At 43.0% G+C, this 16,431-nt stretch overlaps 1 long non-coding RNA gene across 1 annotated transcript; it reads left to right on the top strand.

The window, feature by feature from the left end:
* The first annotated feature begins 1,691 nt into the window (after positions 1-1,691).
* LOC128108975 (uncharacterized) lies at positions 1,692-3,033 on the top strand. Its single transcript, XR_008217624.1, has 2 exons — positions 1,692-2,730; positions 2,858-3,033. It is a non-coding gene; the product is annotated as an uncharacterized LOC128108975 (long non-coding RNA).
* The last annotated feature ends 13,398 nt before the right edge of the window (positions 3,034-16,431 follow it).

Below are 16,431 nucleotides of genomic sequence, written 5' to 3'. Positions count from 1 at the left end.
AAGGACACAAGCTTAAGCTCCCCCCACCGTGTGTGTGTGTGTGTGTGTGTGTGTGTGTGTGTGTGTGTGTGTGTGACATTTTTAGTTGTTGTCTTCAGTCACATGTTTAAGCCCAAGTCAGGATGGGCCCCATTTCTCAAAAAGAAGAGATGCAAAGTTACCAGATAGATGTCTTAGTCGATGTTCTATTGCTGTGAAGAGACACCATGACCACAGCAACTCTTAAAAATGAAAACCGTAATTTAATTACAGTTCAGAAGTTTAGTCTACTATCCTCATGGCAGGGAGCATAGAGGCACTCGGGCAGACGTGGTGCTGGAGAGGTGGCTGAGAGTTCTATATTCAGGTCTGCAGGCAGCAGGAAGAGAAAAAGGAACACTGGTCCTGGCTTGAGCATTTGAAACCTCAAAGTCCACAGTTACACAATTCTTCCAAAAAAGTCACACCTTCTAATCCCTGTCAAGTAGTGCCGCTCCCTAAGGACCAAGTGTCCACATCTATGAACCCAGCAGGGAGAGACATTCTTATTTAAACCACCACACTATGCAAAAATGTATTTATATAATTGAGAAGTTTTGTTGCCATTTTTTCAATTTATCCAGTCTTATGTCTCACAGGCAAGGAAGTCACTGAGGACTTTTTACATGGAGCCATGTGCCGAGGTTTCTTAGATGCCTGTGTGGTGGGGGTGGGGACACAGAGGAGGAAGATCACCTGGGCTTCACTGCAGATGATGAGACAAGTGGTGGACCTGTTCTGAGAGAATGGCTGTCAGGATGGGGAAGAGCACAGGACCGAGGGGAACAGGGACAGTCAGAATGAACAAGTGTTGATGATATTACTGCCATGTTGGGGTAAGGGGTACCGAACTTTCAGCTTAAAAGTCCAGCCGGGTAGGGGTGTTCTCTTTCTGCTGAGTCCTAAATGCCTCTCCTTTCGAGGCTGTGCTGGTCTGATTTTCTTCAGAACTACTCCATTACCATTCCCTCTCACCTCCTGATTCATCAAGATAATCGAGGCCAGCAGACATAAATCAACTCAACTCCCATCTTCTGGCACCTCCTCCCCATCTTCTGTTCCAACCGGCTCATGCCTGCTCCCGGCATGACTGCTTGCTGAGGCTTCAGAGCGGGGACTCTTCTGGCTCAAGGCTGAGGCCTCTTCCTGTGATCCTCATTCCTTTCGCCTTGGGTCTTCTTGTGCTGTGCTCTACACGAGCTTATGGTTTCTGTAATAGATTTTCTCTAATGAGGAGAAAGAAAAGCATTACATGTCTTCAATACATTTTAGAGGTATGCTCGCAATAGTCGCGTACTTTGAATATAGTTTAGACATTTTTGTACAAATGAGGTGGCCAGTAAGGAAGTTTCTTTGATTCTGGTTCTGGCTTTAGAGAAGTGTTAATTCTCTCCCACCCCCTCCCCGCCCCGAGTCTACACAGCATCCCCCACGCTCCCCTGATAACTTTGATCTTTTACCTGAGACAGTAAGTTGTTAGTGAAGAGCGCTGGGGCCTGAAGAAGACGGGAGTGCTGGAAGGAGATCAGAGAGTGGGGCAGACACGGCCGAGGGGGTGGGAGGGACTCCTCTCTGTGGAAACATGAAAGCAAACTTGCTAGGCAGTGACTAATGATACGATAACTGTCTACAAACACCGAGTGTGTATGAAGGGAGCGCCAAGAAGGCATTGCCTCACCCAGCACAGATACAATCTGAGCAGTAGCCGGGCAGACAGAGATGCAGACGGAGCATCCTGAATTACAGGGGCAGGGGAATAGAGACGGAAGGGATTTCACAAAGTCTACTTCCTTTCTGAGGACAACGTTCGCCAATCTGTCTGCCCACTCACTATTTATTCCTATTTTTCCCCCAGTAAACTTTAAACTCCTCACAGAAGCTCCTTTTTCTCGATTTTCTTCATCTCCGAATAACCTTCTTGAATTCTCTCCATTGTTTCTTTCCAGCAATGTTCACCCAAGTAGTGATGGCCAGAACCAAAGCATGAGCACGTTACCATGCTTACCATGAGCACTGCCACATGTCCCCCGTGGGATAGGGGTGTGAGGGATCCACAGCAGCCTTGCTATTGGGCTTAAAGCTACTGTTGATACTGGAGGCATCCCATCCGAGGGAGTGAAGATGGCTCTGTATAGTCCTTTATGACTCTCCTCACATATTCTCTCGTCTCCCGTGTGACTCTGAACCACCCAACTTGTTAGCATCTTCGTGGATCCCCAGGGTGTGCGGTATACTCACTGCAAATACTGAACATGGTCCCTCTTCTCAAGAAATCAAATAGAGTCGCATCGGGATGAACCGGGAGCTCAGGAGGTGCTTGAAGCAGAGTTCAAGAAGGCCGAGACAACTGTGGAGCCGTGGGGATGGAAGGCAGAAAATTACCGAATGTGTGAGGCCGACCGTGGAGAAAGTGTGACTCCGCCTGTGACCCCTGTGACCCCTGTGACCCCTGTGACCCTGCCCTCGCTCCCACGGTGCCAGTGACAGCTCAGGGAGGTTTAGCAGCCACAAGAGAAGACTGTACATCCTCCTTTCAGAATAACCCGAAACGTCTTGAACAGGATGGATTCAGAACCATCAACTCTGAAAACAAAACGACTCTGATGAGAAAGGGCCTTTACTGCCCCCATGTGGTGAGTGCAGGACAGCGCGGAAGGAATCAAATGGGACTCGTTCTACGTTGTAGGAGGCTGGAAGCCATTCTAGTTGAAAGTGAGCACTCAGGTTACAGGCCTTCATTTAATCGGGGGACGATCAGGGTTTGGAACTCTTTTGAACTCTCTAGTTTTATGAATTCTCAACCAGTTCGCTTCTTGATTTCTACTTCTTTCTCTTATAGTCGATGAGAGGGACATCTTTGGTGAAATGCTGCCATCTTGTGGTAACTGTGAGAAGAGCTGTGGCATTTCCAGGCATGTGTGGTCAGCTTTGTGAGCCACCTAGACCCTTGAAGTAGGAATTCATCCTTAGGAAAACTGTGACTCCAGTTGAATAAACCTTGGCATTGGTATCTTCTTTTTGTAGAGAAATGGAATCTGTGACTTTTGAATTGTAGCCTGGCCACTTCTGTGTGAATGAATAAATCTCTCAGCCCCATCCATATCAGCAAAATACACACACACACACACACACACACACACACACACACACACACACACTCAATGATCCTCCCCCCTCCCCTCTTTTTTCACCAAAGCTTCTTGTACTTCCCCATCCGCTCAGGAGGAAAACAAAAAGTGTCCACTATTCTTGACTTCACCCTGGCCATTTAAAAAAAAAAATGGCCATTCCTCTCTGCCCCCATCTCCAGCAGATTACTCAGATCTTCTCCCCCAACCTTCCTCCTACTCATCCTGTTATCCCAGACACCACCAGTCAAGCCCGCAGAGAAGCTAGTAGGTCAATGATGCAGGCGGGCATGATTTATGTCTTCACTCTTCCCTCCTCTTCTCCAAATTCAATCCCCTCATCTCATCCTCAGCTCTCTGGAGCAGGCTACCTGTTGTGGCCTCTCTTCACTCTCTGATGCCATTCCCAGGGGACTAAACAGACACAGTAGACCCTCCTGCTTTCTTCCCTCCTGTGAACCCTCTCCTATCCCCTCCCTTAGTCCATCCCCATTCCTAAGTGTCTGATCTGAATGCCTAGAAACACATTTTACCTGGAAACCTCAGTGGCCACACCTGGCAGGAACCCAGAAGAATTCCCTCCAGACAATACGCAGGCACTATACCAGCCTAAGAACTAGAGAGGGCGACAGAAATGAAGGAATAAAACACCCATCCAACAAAGGTAAGACCAGAAAGCAGCACCTAGATTTACAATCACCCCAAACCCAAGAGCCTAGACACCAGCATCAACACACAGTCAATAACGGCCAGGACAATACGTCTCCGTTAGACTACAGCAGTCCCAGGATCTGCAGCACAGGTGAAGCAGAAGACGGGGCTTTAACATAACTTTTATGAATATTCTTAGGCCCTTACAGAGAAATGAACAAATCCCTTAAAGAAACCTATGCAAACAAATGGAGTGAAAGGAGATGAATAGAACAGTTCAAGACATGAAAGCAGAAAGAGAATCATTAAAGGAATCCCAAACTAAGGGAAATCTGGCAATGAAAACTTGAGGGACCTCAGAAGCCAGCCTCACCAACAGAATACAAGAAGTGGACGAGAGAATTCCAGGCACTGAGACACAACAGATGAAATGGAATCCTCCGTCAAAGAAAATGTTGAATCTAACTAAAATCCTGGTACAAAACATCCAGGAAATCCGGGACACTATGAAAAGACCAAGTCTAAGACCAATAGTAATAGAGGAAGAAGAAACCCAGCTCAAAAACACAGAAAATATTTTCAACAAAATCATAGAATAAAGTTTTCCTAGCCTAAAGCAGCAGATGCCTATCAAAGTACAAGAAGCATACAGAAGTACACCAAACAGACTGGACCAGCAAAGAAATTGCCCTCAGCTATTAGTAATCAAAACACTACATGTATAGAACAAAGGAAGAATATTAAAAGCTAAAGCAGTCGTATTAGAATTACACCTGACTCCTCAAGGGAAACTCTAAAAGCTAGAAGGGCCTGGGCATGTGTGCTGCAGACTCTAAGAGACCACACTGATGCCAGCCCAGACTACTCTACCCAGAAAAACCTTCAATCATCATAGATGGAGAAAATAAGACTTTCCATGATAAAACCAGATTTAAGCAATATCTATCTACAAATCCACCGCTACAGAAGGTCCCAGAAGGAACACCCAATCTATAGAGATTAACCACACCCACAAATTTACAAGGAATAAATAATCCCAGACAAGTGAATCAAAAGAGGAGAAACACACATACATATGCACACCACCACCACCATCACTACAACAACAAAGTAGCATAAATCAACAAACACTGCTCATTGATCAATTTCAACATCAATGGTCTCAATTTACCAATAAAAAGACACAGACTAACAGAATGGATGTGAAAACATCCATCTTCCCTCTGCTGCATCTAAGATACAGACCTCAGCATCAGGAAAGACATCAACTCAGGGTTAAGGGTTGGAAAAGGATATTCCAAGAACAATGACCTAAGAAGCAAGCTGGTGTAGCCATTTTAATATCTAACAAAATAGTCTTCAAAACCAAAACTAATTTGAAGAGTTAGGGAAGGACACTATATACTCATGAAAGGAAAAATCCATGAAGAGGACATTGATTCTTAACATCTGTGCATCAAACACAAGTGCACCCACATTCGTAAAAGAAACACTACTACAAATTAAATCATATATTGACTCACTCAGAGAGAGAGACTCCGATACCTAACTCTCACCAATAGACAGGTCATCCAGACAAAAACTAAACAGAGAAATGCTGGAGCTAACTGACACTATAAACCAAATGAACCTTCCTTACAGAGATTTCACCCAAACACAAAAGAATATAGCTTCTTCTCAACACCTCATGGAACTTTCTCCAAAACTGACCACATACTCCCACAGCTGGTCTCAACAGATACAATGAAACTAAAATAACACCCTGCATCCCATGGGACCACCACAGGTTAAAGCTGGATATGAACAACAACAGAAACAAGAGAAAGCTTACAAACTTGTGGAAACTGAACAATTCACTACTGAATGACAGAAATAAGATAGAAACTAATTTCTAGAATTGAATGAAAATGGAAACACGACATACCCAAACTTATGGGACACAATGAAGGTGGTTCTGAATCACAGACTAGTAACTTAATAGCACACCTGAAAGCTCTAGAATAAAAGTAGAAATTACACCAAAAGGAGTACATGGTAAGGAATAAACTCAGGGCTGAAATCAATAAAATAGAAGCAAACAAAAATTACAAAGAATCAATGAAACAAAGGTTAGTTCTTGAGAAAAATCAGTTAGATTGTCAAACCCTTCTCCAAATTAAGAGGTGGAAAGAGAAGATCCAAATTAAAAAAATTAGAGATGAAAGGGGGGCATAACAACAGACACCAAGGAAACCCAAAGACCCATAAAGACAAACTCTACCAAATTGGAAAATCTAAAAAAATTGGATAATTTTCTAGATACATACCACTCTAAGCTAACTCAAGATCAGATAAACAGTTTAAATAGACCTATGAGCCCTAGTGAAATAGAATTAGTCATTAAAATTCTTCCAAAAACAAAAGCAATAAACCCAGTGTCAGATGGTTTTAGTGCAGAAGTCTACCAGACTTTTGAAGAAGAGCTAACCCCAATACTTCTCAAATTATCACACAGAATAGAAACAGAAGGAATATTACCCAATTTGTTTTTTGAGTCCACAATTATCCTGCTACATAAACTACATAAAGACCCAACAAAGAAAGAGAATTACAGACTAATTTTCCGTATGAACATAGATGCAAATTTTTCAATAAAATACTTGCAAGCTAAATTCAAGAACACATAACAAAAATCATCTACCATGATCAAGTAGGCTTCCCCAGAGATGTAGGGATAGTTCAATATACAAAAATCAGTCAATGTAATCTACCATATAAACAGACTGAAAGACAAAAACCACATGATCATCTCATTAGATGCAGAAAAGGCCTTTGACAAAACCCAACACCCCTTCATGATAAAAGTCCTGGAGAGATTAGGAATACAAGGGACATACTTAAACATATCAAAGGCAGTTTCCAGCAAGACCATAGACAACATCAATTTAAATAGAGAGAAACTCAAAGCAATTCCACTAAAATCAGGAACAAGACAAAGTTGTTTACTTGCTCCGTAACTATTCAATGTAGCACTTGAAGTCTTAGCTAGAGCAATAAGGCTACTGAAGGAGATTAAGGCGATACAAATTGGAAAGAAGGAAGTCAAAATATCATTATTTGCAGATGATGTGATAGTATATATGAATGACCCTAAAAATTATACCAGGAAACTCTCACAGCTGATAAACACTGTGAGCAAAATAGCTGGATACAAAATAAACTCACAAAAATCAGTAGCTCTCCTATAAACAAATGACAAACAGACTGAGAAAAGAATCTGGGAACAACATCCTTTACAATAGACACAAACAATATAAAATATCTTGGGGTAACTCTAACCAAAGAAGTGAAAGACATGTATGACAAGAACTTCAAGTCTTTGAAGAAAGAAATTGGATACCAGAAGATGGAAAGATCTCCCATGCTCATGGATCAGTAGGATCAACATAGTAAAAATGTCCAAACTACCAAAGGCATTCTACAGATTCAATGTAATCCCTATCAAAATCCCAACACAACTTTTCACAGATCTTGAGAGGACAGAAAAAACCCAGGATAGCTGAAACCATCCTGAATAATCAAAGAACTTCTGGAGGTGTCACCATCTCTGACCTCAAACTATACTACACAGCTATAGTAATAAAAACAACATGACATCAGGTCAAAGACAGACATTAATCAATGGAACCAAATGGAAGACCCAGATATAAATCCATACACCGATGGACACATGCTTTTTGATAAAGAATCCAGAAATACACAAAGGAAAGAAGACAGCATCTTCAACAAATGATGCTGGCCAAACTGGATGGCAGCATGCAGAAGAGTGCCAATAGATCCATACTTACCACCTTCCACAAAACTCAACTCTAAGTAGATCAAAGACCTCAACATAAAACTAGATACACTGAACCTGACAGAAGAGAAAGTGGGGAATAGCCTTGAACTCATTGGCACAGGAAAAAAATTCTTAGCAGCACACTGTTAGCACAGGCACATGTCAACAATTAATAAATGGGACCTCATGAAACTGAAAAGCTTCTGTATGTCAAAGGATACCATCATCTGGACAAAGTGGAGGCCTGTAAAATAGGAAAAATTTTTTTACCAAGTGCACATCAGATAGAGGGCTAATATTGAAAATATATAAGAAATTCAAAAAACCAAATATCAAGAAAACAAATAACCCAGTTAAAATGGGAGTACAGACCTAAACCGAATTCTCAATAGAGGAATCTCAAATGCCTGAGAAACACTTAAATATTCAACATCCTTAGCTATCAGGGAAATGCAAATCAAAACTACTCAGAGAGTTCATCTTACACTGGGCAGAATGGCGAAGGTCAATAAAACAAATGATAGCTTATGCTAGAGAGGATGTGGAACACTTGTCCATTGCTGGTGGGAGTGCAAACTTGTACCGTCACAGCAAGACCATAGCCATCATCAACTTAAATGGAGAGAAGCTCAACATAATTCCACTAAAATCAGGAACAAGACAAAGTTGTCTTGGAAATCAATATGGCGGTTCCTCAGCTTGAGAATCAATCTACCTCAAGATCCAGCTATATACCACTCTTGGACCAAAAGATCTTGTACCCAAAGATCCCTTCATCCTGCTACAGAGACACTTACCCAATCATGTCCATTGCTGCCCTATTCATAATAACCAGAAATTGGAATCAACAGATGAATGGATAAAGAAAATGTACATTTACTGTATGGAGCATTACCGGAAAGTTAAAAAAAAATGAATCATGAAACTCGCCGATAAATGGATGGAACTACAGAAAATCTCGTCTACCAGAATGAGGTAGACCAGATCCAGAAAAACAAATATGGTATGTATTCACTTATTGTGGACACCAGCTGTCACGTCAATCATAAGCAAGCTACAATCTGTAGAAACATAGAGGTTAGGTATAGAGTAAGGGACTGGGATTGGGGTGAGGCAGATAGATATTCCTAGGAAAGGGAAGTAGACCAGATACTTATGGATGGATGGGGAGGGGGTGCTAGAAAGGGAAGATTAAGTAGGGAGGGGGAGTCAAGAGGGGGATGAGGGAGGGAACGTGCGGAGAGATGGCTAAAACCAAAGGCCATTTGAGGGATAGTATGGAAACCTAATACAGTAGAAGCCTCCTAAAATATATACATATATAAAGGCAATCTCAATGAAACTGCCAAATAATGGGGATGGCAAAGCCCCAAATGGACATCCCTTGTGTTTCCAGTACTGGCAATGGTTTACATCTAATTGAGTTGCTGGCCAAAGGAGTTCTGTTGGAACCCCTAAACAATCCAGGCTGTTGCCAAGACTATAGGTTTTTTCTCCACAAACTGACAGAAAGGCCCCATTGCTTAAGACAACACCTACACAACTCATTGAGCATAGAGAATTCTAGCTGCTATCTACACAGAGCCTTCACTTTTATGTGCTAGAATCTTTGGTACAGGGAAGTACTCTGCACTTGTCCTGGCTAGTTTTAGGTCAGCTTGACACAAGCTTGAGTCATCTGAAAGGAGGGTCCCTCAATTGAGAAAATGCCTCCATAAAATCCAGCTGTAGGGAATTTTCTTAATTAGTGATTGATGGGGAAGGCCCAGTCCATTGAGGGTGGTGCTGTTCCTGGGCTGGTGGTCCTGGGTTCTAGAAGCAGATAGGCTGAGCAAAACACGATGAGCAAGCCAGTAAGCAGCACCCTTCCATGGCCTCTGCATCAGCTCTTGCCTCCAGGTATCTGGAATTTGAGTTCCTGTCCTGATGGACTACAATGTAGAACTGTAGGCCAAATAAACCCTTTTCTCCCCAACTTTCTTTTTGGTCATCACAGCAATAGAAACTCTAACTAAGACAACAGTCTACTAAAGGAGAAAGGTAAACACCAGCCCAGCTACAACCTTTGATCTACAATGGTGTCCTGCCTGCAAGACATGCTAGTGCAATGGTGTCACAGAGCTTGTGAGAGAAACCAGCCTGTGTTTGATTAGATATAAGGTCCACTCCATGAGATTAAATCCACTGCTCGGATGACCAAGATTGAGACTAGATAGCCCACTGACCCATGCTAAAACCAATTACTACTGGTTTACTAAGAGAACATAGCAGCCGGGCGGTGGCAGCACACACCTTTAATCCCAGCACCCGGGAGGCAGAGGCAGGCGGATCTCTATGGTGATATTTTATTTGTATTAAAATGTTATTTGTATGTTAATAAATAAAGTTGCCCGGGGGTCAGAGCTATTAGCAAGCCATAGGAAAGCAGGGCAGTGGTAGCGTACGCTTGTAATTCCAGCACTTGGTAGGCAGAGCTGGGTAAGTCTCTGTGTGTTCAGGGATACAGCCATTATTGGATACACATGCCTTTAATCTTAATACCAATCATGGAAAACCTGGAAGCCTATACAGACAGGCCGTGAGGAGGCGGTCATGTGGTTGGGTTTACAACCAATGAGAAGGCAGGACAGGAACTCTATATAAAGACTTTTACACAGGGGTAGCTCTGGTTCAGAGAGGTAGGACCACTGCAGGAGGAAGGGTAAGGTAGGCAGAGCTGGGTAAGTCTCTGTGTGTTCAGGGATACAGCCATTATTGGATACACATGCCTTTAATCTTAATACCAATCATGGAAAACCTGGAAGCCTATACAGACAGGCCGTGAGGAGGCGGTCATGTGGTTGGGTTTACAACCAATGAGAAGGCAGGACAGGAACTCTATATAAAGACTTTTACACAGGGGTAGCTCTGGTTCAGAGAGGTAGGACTACTGCAGGAGGAAGGGTAAGGTTTTAGCTCTTAGCTCTGACCTCTTGGCTTTCTTCTTTGCATTGGTTCTGTGTTTCTTATTTAATAAGAAGGTTGGATACATCTACAGATCTCTGTGAGTTTGAGACCAGCCTGGTCTACAGGTCGAGTTTCAGGACAGCCAAGGCTACACAGAGAAACCCTGTCTCGAAAAACCAGAAACAAAACAAAACCAAACCACAAAGCTTTGCTGAGTAGTGTTGGCACATGCCCAGCCCAGCATTTGGGAGGCAGAGGCAGGTGGATCTCTGAGTTGTAGGCCAGTCTGGTCTACACAGTGAAACAGAGAAACCCTGTCAGGAAAAACAAACAAACAAACAAACAAACAAACAAACAAAATACCTACAGCAATAAAATGACTCCTAATGATACTCTGCTATACTCGCAGATCAGTGCCTTGCTCAGCTATCATCAGAGAAGCTTCCTCCTGCAATAAATAGAAACAAATACAGAGGCCCATAGCCAGACAATAAGCAGAGGATGAGAGACCTTGGAACCCTCAGCCCTAAATGGGATGTTTCCATCAAATCCCTCCTCTCAGGGCTGAGGAAACCCAGTGGAAGAGGAGGGAGAAGGAGAGTAAGAGTCAGAGAGGATGGAGGACACCAAGGAAACAAGGCCTTCTAAGTCAGCAGGATTGGTGCACACAGGAACTCACAGAGACCGAGGCAGCATGCACAGGGCCCGCAGGGTCTCCAGCAGATGGGGCCCCAGAGCTGAAAGAAGTTGACACATGCCCCCATCCCTAACCCAGATGTTACCACCAATTGACAGCCACTTGCAAATGGAAGTTTAGTTTTCTCCAGAGGAGTCTCACTAAGGAAACAAACTACTCTTAAAGGGTAGTTCACATCCCCAGCAGTAGATGGCCAACAGAAAACAAAATTAGTGGCGTCTTTGGAGGTTCCTTCTCTCATAATGTCATGCCAAGACTTTTTTTAAAAAATCTTTTTTAATTTGTATTTTATTTATATATTTTATGTACTTACTCATTTATTTATTTAGTTATCCCCCCCCTTTAAACTCAACAGGTCCTTTGCATATATATTAGGGCTTCCAGGCTTGTGTTTTTATGACTTCTGAGTGTGCAAATGAGGGAGTCTTGCATCTGTATCTGTTTCTCTTGTCTTTTCTTGGGCTTTTTTCCATCCTATCCCAATGTGGTTAGTTTTTGTTTTATCTTATTACATTACACTATATTTTATTATTATCCCTTAGAATCCTGTTTGTCTTTTAATTAGAGGCAGAAAGCAGGTGGATTGGATGGGAGGGGATGTGGGGAGGAACTGGGAGGAGTAGAGGGAAGGGAAAACATAATCAAGATATATTTTGTGGGAAAAAAAGCTATTTTCAATAAAAGAAAGAAAAACAAAAATGACAACTCAGAAATAACAGAGTACATCTTAACTACAGAGTACAATATTGTGACTTTAAATCTCACTTTGGGGTCAATTTATAGTTTTGTTTGTTGATTTGTTTTTTAATGTGTGACTCAGAAGTTCAAGTTGAAGACTTACTTCAGTTGGTTCCCATCTGAAGCCACCAGTTCTGCTTCTGCCTCTGACCTCACTGAGCAGACCACCCTTCCTTAGTGCACAGGTGCATGCTGGCTTCGGTGGAGTACATAAAATACACAAAATGCAGGATTTCCAGAAAGAACCCAAGAGCATGGTCCAAGTCTTATCTATTTATAGACCTGGACCTCTAATTACATTTCTTCCACTTTTTTTTTTTTACAGTGAACACTGAAAAGGGAAAAAAATAGAGAAACTAGAAAAATATTAGGTGAAATTCTCTTAAAATATGAATAAGAAGCCATTGGTTTCTGTTTTCAAAGTCAACAGGTCTAAATATGGCAACATGTTCCTTCAAAACCTAGAGATTCCTCTATGGCCAAGAGTTCTCCAAAGATTTTGCTCATTTCCCGAGGATTTCAAGTGACCCACTTTAAAAATTGCTAGGCCATTAAAGAGAAACCCAGATTCTCAAATTGGCCCCATGTCCGGATCCAGAAGGCCTTGGAGGTCCCATCCTCCACATTCTCCCTAGACCGAACTCCGTCAACCAGACACCAGGCACGTTCCCCTGGCGCAGCCTCTCCAATGATCTCACTGGCTGTGTTTGGTCATTATTATTTCCCTGTTCACGGAGTGAAGGCAAAGGACGGTAGGGGTCAAATACTGCAAAAACCGAGTGAGTTCCAAGCTCATGTGCCTCGCTTCAAAATATCCCAGCCAATACCTCATGCACTCATTATCCTGTTTGGCTCTACCAGCAGCTCTCTGACTCCTTATTCTTGGTAGTTAAACATTCTTCCACTGCCCCCTCCTCACCTGACAGGCTTAGTCTTGGTTCAACCATGCCCTGCAGATGCATTTTAAATGAAGAACAGCATTTTACCAATGTTTTGAATTTGGAATGACTCGTGTGAAGGTTTGGACTTCAAACTGATTTTGAAAAATCAGAGGATTCAGTGACAGCCAGCCCATAGTTACTGTCCCTCTATGGAGGCTGTGCTGAGCAGTCTTCCTGTTCCACTGCTGCAGCCTTTCTGGCCTTCTGATGGTACCCTGTGTCACTGATGGGGGTACTCAGCCTCTGGCATCCTTCCTTGCCCCGTGTTCTGTCCCTCTCACATGCTCACACCTCGATGCCATCAGTCATAATGAGATTCAGCCAAGGCTCTCTGCAGAGGTAGATCCATGGGCCAAGCCTGTCTTGGATTTCTGGCTTCCAACACCATGAGCTTTCCATCTGTGTGTTAACCAGCTCCAAGTACGGCGATACAGGAATGGAAAATGACCTAATATAGAGGTAGAGGTGGGAATGGGAAATCTTGGTATTATGCTTTCTTCTAGCTCATCTTAAGCCTTCCTTTATTTGAGGACACACCATGAAGGTTATCGCTCTAGCCAAGAAAACGAACCTCTCAGATATTCTTGAGCCTGACTCCGTTTTTCATGCCTTTGGTTGAGGCTACAAAGCTGCTACGAGGTGTATCCAAAAATTACATTAGCTCCGATGAGATTCCCCAGTCCCGGAAGATCTTCCATCTGCCTGCTCCATTCTGTTTCTTGATGGACCATTGCAGACTTGGAATTCAGACATTTTCACACCCTTAGATAACCTTCAAGAATTCATCTAAAATTCAGGGGTCTTGAGTTTTTTAAAGTCCTTTTAAAAGTCAGATAATTTATTTTATTCTATTTATTTTATTTTGTCTGTGTGTATGGATGCGCACCACGTGCATGCTTGGTGTCCAAGGAGGTCAGAAGAAGGCACCAAATCACCTGGAATTGGAGTTATAGATAATTATGAACCACTGTATAGGTGTTGGGATTCAAGCTCAGGCCCTCTGTAGGAGCAACAAGTGCTTCTAACCACTGAGTAACCTCTCCAGCCTCAGGAGATTTGATTTTTTGGGATTTACCACCAATGTGCCCTTTGACGATGGACAGTGGACAGTCAGCAGGGTCCCCTTAGTTCTTTCTCTTACTCATAGGCAGGATTGTTGCAAAGTATATATTTTTTCCCATTTTTGAAAATGTTAGCTGCTTATTTTTAGAAAATTTGTTCAAATGTCTCCTGTGTGCACGCAAAGCACTACAGTTGGCACTTTCATTGTCAAGTTGAGGACAAAGTTGATGCTGAAGCTGTTAGTCCCATTTAGCAGATGTGTACGCTGGGGCCTGAGGAGCTAAGTAATATTAGAAGGCCAAGAATCTGTGCAAGTCTGCCATTCAAAACAGGTCAATTTGACTCCAAAGGCCATCTTATTACCTCACGCTTGTTATGAGAATAATTGCAATCTGCTTACTCCATTTGAGGTGCTTTCAGCAGGACAGGTGACAGTATGCATACAGTGACTTCAGCTTAAAGAATAGTCTGTAAATTCTGCATACTTGACAGACGTGCAAGGTTGTAGGCGAATGTTGTTATGTCCAGGCCTTTGTTATTGGTGATGCTGTTACCACGGTTACAGTTCCAGCCTCTCTCTGTTTTCTGAATTAAGGTGACAGCACGCACAGGTGTCAAAGAGATTCAGGAAACTAAATCTTCCCCACAGCTGTGAGGACTGGGTGTTGGTTTAACGGCTCAGTTCTAACCCCTCCTCCCAAACTGTGGGTCGTGGTTTAGCCTTCTCTGTGGTCCAGTGGCATAGCCTACCTCCTGTGGCATCAGTGTTCTGGAGGTGCCACCTAAGGGCACGTGGACACTCTTCAACTGTGGGAATGAAAACTTTCAGAAGTCCTATTGCAGTGTCTTGAAGCAACCCAACAATCATGCTCAGCAAATGTTAAAAAGCCCAGGCCAGATGCCAGATTTGAAGTCTCTGAAGCTCCATGAAGGAATCATGACTTCATTCAGAGACAGGCTCTCGCCCAACAAAAATAAAACCATTTATAGCTGTGTTGCAGATTCCACTTGTAACTTTCGACTAGGGCATCATCACATGCTCAACGTGCAGTCTAGTGAGCACCGGGGCTGCCAGACTCCAAAGCGAAGGTCCAGTTCATCAGATGGGTCACTGTCAGGTTCAGAACCACTGAGTCTTGGCTGCCTGGAAGGCTGCTCCGGGAGAAACACCTGCGGTCCTCCACTGGCGATTAAGAAGCACTTGCTCAGGGTGTAAAAGCGGCCAAACGTCTGCATTTCAGGAATGGAATCTAGCTGTGTGGCGGAAAGGGACCCCTGGCCTGCACCGCATTCTTTCAGCCTTAATCTAGTCATTAAGCAAAGTGGAAACAGCTTTCCTGCCACCCAGAGCCAACTGAGTGTGCAAAACAGTGTAACTCCCAGCACAGCTGCTTTTATAACCATGCACCCGGGTCCCGAGACAGGGATCTAGAACTTTCCCAAGTGGGTAAGTTTTGAAAGCACAGACCTTCGACAGAAAGGTGAAAAACCTAGTATGTAACCATGTAAGGAACCAGGTGAAACTGCAGTAACAGCTTGATTAATTTTCACTGGAAAACCATTTCCTTTGTTCAGTTGAGCGGATGAGGCTTCATGGTTGCGGCTTAATCACAGTGTGCAAGTGGCTCTGGAAGGCCATCGGAGCCATCTCTCAGCCTGCAAGTGTGGCCCAGACACATGCCCTTTCTCTGACCTTGCTTTGGGGGAGAAGGCAACTTGAAACTGATTTCACAAACATGGTAAATGGAGTGCTTCAAACCCGTGCCAGGAAACTTTGAGCCCTGATTGTGGTCTGCGAAGGGAATACTTTCTTTTCTTGTTTTTACATTTAAATCAAATTTGTTTATAAAATGTACACATAAGAATATAAAACTTGTGCATATTTATGGGGTACCATTTCTATGCACATGTATATTATCTCGTTATTAAGTCCGATTAAACTTGCCTATTCCCTCAAATTTTTATCATTTCATTGTGGTCAAACATTGAAATTCTTTTCTTGTAGCTTTCTGGAATACACATTATTGTAGGCAGATCACTGCAGAGGGGAGATGCAGAGCAGAACTTCTGGTTTATGTTGAACTGAATGCTCACTGGTCAACAATTCTCCAGCCCTCCCCGCTTCCTCCTTCTCTCTGCAGCCATTAGCAACCAACATCCTTCTCTCAAATTCTAGGAAGCCAACATTTTTAGGTTTTCCATGTAGATGAGATCAACCAGCACCCATCTATGATGGCTGTTCTGTTTCACTGAACATATTTTCTAATTCCATCCACGGTATCACAAATGACAGGACTTTGTTCTCTCTTATTCTCTCTTTTTGGCCAAGTAATATTTACTTGTATATATGTACCAGTTTATCTAGTTGTCATCATTTTGGTGGACATGTGGTCTGTTCCTTGGCTATGATGAATAGTGTGCGCTGCAGGAAAC

This window comes from Peromyscus californicus, unplaced genomic scaffold (assembly GCF_007827085.1).
Source record: "Peromyscus californicus insignis strain IS unplaced genomic scaffold, ASM782708v3 Scaffold_13__1_contigs__length_99412109, whole genome shotgun sequence".
In the NCBI taxonomy this organism is placed as follows: domain Eukaryota; kingdom Metazoa; phylum Chordata; class Mammalia; order Rodentia; family Cricetidae; genus Peromyscus; species Peromyscus californicus.
This window is presented reverse-complemented; position numbering and strand designations above follow the sequence as displayed.